At 44.5% G+C, this 2,435-nt stretch overlaps 1 long non-coding RNA gene across 1 annotated transcript; it reads left to right on the forward strand.

The window, feature by feature from the left end:
- The first annotated feature begins 295 nt into the window (after positions 1 to 295).
- LOC118238638 lies at positions 296 to 723 on the forward strand. Its single transcript, XR_004769454.1, has 2 exons — positions 296 to 342; positions 560 to 723. It is a non-coding gene; the product is annotated as an uncharacterized LOC118238638 (long non-coding RNA).
- The last annotated feature ends 1,712 nt before the right edge of the window (positions 724 to 2,435 follow it).

Here is a 2,435-nt window from a genome sequence, read left to right on the forward strand (position 1 = left end):
TAGAATCACTGGTGTGGATCTGACCATTGGGAACTTATTTTTAGTCTGCCAGGTAGTTCTATTTTAGGGACACGTTGAAGATCAGGGGAAGGATCAGCTTAAGTCGATCAGCCACTCACATTCTCCTTGTCAGATGGGCAAATGAAGAGATTTGTTACTAACCAAGGCAGATGGGACTTTAAGAGGGTCCGTTCCTCTGATCTGTCTGTCTATCTTCTGGATCGTCCTGGACCCACTCCAGTATGTTTTCCAAGGCTCCTAAAACATCTTTAGCTGGTTCCCATCATAGAATCAGTGTAGGAAGCCGGTTCCTGCATTATAATGCTGCCTGAAGACACCAAGGTGTGAATTACTTCACAGGCGCTGGGTAATCTCCATTCCTTTGATCTCTGCCTATCCCGTGGCTCATTCTTGCCTGAGGAGCTAAAGCCATTCATAGGGTAATACGTCCCAGGCGGCTGGTCAGCCTTTTATATAGGGATGGTTTTCTTAGTTCAATGTCTCTGCTTAGTCTCTGCTCAGTCTCTGTTCAGTCTAATGCATTAAAGCTTGTCTACAGAAGGATCCGAGTGTCCTGCGTGTATTTCTTGCTGGCGAGGAATACAGAGAGCGCGCGGGACATATGGTGCTGAAACCCGGGAAGCTTAACATCTCCAACACCTCAGAGACCCCTCTAACGAGGCGGATTCAGAACTGCAGGGTGGTAAATTCGGAGAGGTATGATTTTTCTGGACTTTGGCTTGGGAATGTTGCTATTTTGGGAGGTTAATCTATTTTGACTTTTCTCACTGTTGTAACAATCTTAAAGAAGTCCAAAATTACATATCAGAAACCGAATGTAATGAGAGAAATTCGGAGAGGTATGATTTTTCTGGACTTTGGCTTGGGAATGTTACTATTGTGGGAGGTTAATATAGAGGCTTCTATGCTTTTACTAGGAGCTATTTTGACTTTTCTCACTGTTATAGCAATCTTAAAGAAGTCCAGAATTACATATCAGAAACCAAATGTAGTGAGAGATGGGGCGCGCCTAACAATAAAATATAAGAAAAAAGGACCTCCCGGGATGTCTAGTGACATGGGAGTGTATATAAGAAAAAAAACTACAACAAATAAAAAAAAAAGACCTCCTGGAATGTCTACTGACAAGGGAGTGTATAAAGCTTTAAATCTTAATAGCTCTAATAACTCTAAAAGCTCAAGAGATAAAGTTTTAAAAGAAACAGCTCAACTAGATAAGGGAGAGACAGAGAAGGAGGGAGAAAGAATGGGGAGCCTCTGCCCTACAACGAAACTGGAAGCCTTGGAGCTGAGCAGCTCAGACTCTGAGATTTTAGACTCTAACAAGGAAACAAAGCTAGAGAAAGAAACAGCACGGCCAAAAATGCCAGCGGGTGTGCTTCCATCAGCACCCCCACTATTTGGAACCGACTCCTTCTTACCATCAGAGGAACAAAGAAAATTACAGATGGCTTTCCCAGTCTTTGATAGGGGAAAAAGCCATGCCTACTATTCAACACTTCTTAAAGGCCTGGAATGCCTGGGGCTTTAAAGCCTCATTTACATTAACGCTGGGGGCCATACCGAGGCCAAGCGTCTCACCTCAAAAACTAAAAGGCCAAAAGAAAATGATAAAATAGAAAGATATCTTAACTGATTTTTGGAAAGGCCCGGATCCTATTCTCATAAGATCCAGGGGAGCGATATTATGTTTTCTCACAGGATAAAGAAAATCCTCTGTGGATCCCAGAAAGACTCACCCAAAGAGCCTCTACAGACCTTCAAAAGTCGAAACTCCACCCTCTACCCCCGGGAGTTGAGAGCCGCTATTGTTATCCAGATTAACTCCTGCCCTTGGCGGAGCGATTGTCTCTACTTAAGGGGTGGGGGTAATTGTTCGATACAGCCGTTTACAGATTACTGTTATTTTTGGCTGGCCTGTGAGAAAAGGGGTGGGTGTAATTGTTCGATACAGCCGCTTATGGATTACTATTACTTTTGACTGGCATGTAAGCTCCAGGGCTCAAACCAAGAGATCATCCAAGCGCTTATATTTTTGGCTACTAAGCGATAGGCCGCCGGCCAGACAGCTCTTGCACACCCGGAGCCTAGGCTCACTGCACAGGGTAGAGTGTCTGGTTTGTGCAGCCCCTAAGAGGGATGCTGAGCATAGGCATCGCACAGAGTTGCCTATTATACAGGCTTCTCTGGGAGGTACGTTGACCTGCATAAGGGTTACCTGCCTTGAGAATCCCCTTTCCCAGAAAAACGGCAGAGGACAGGTCGGGAGTACTTCGGGTCAAACTGACAGCCTGATGGTGACTCTCGTACACAGTCTTAATGTTTGATTTTGGGAAGGTCAACCCCTGCCTCTATCCCTCAACATATGGGTGACCTATTTGCTTGTAATAATATAAAGCCTTTTCATTAATTAA

The sequence above is a fragment of the Cricetulus griseus genome, chromosome 3 (assembly GCF_003668045.3).
Source record: "Cricetulus griseus strain 17A/GY chromosome 3, alternate assembly CriGri-PICRH-1.0, whole genome shotgun sequence".
NCBI classification, from domain to species: domain Eukaryota; kingdom Metazoa; phylum Chordata; class Mammalia; order Rodentia; family Cricetidae; genus Cricetulus; species Cricetulus griseus.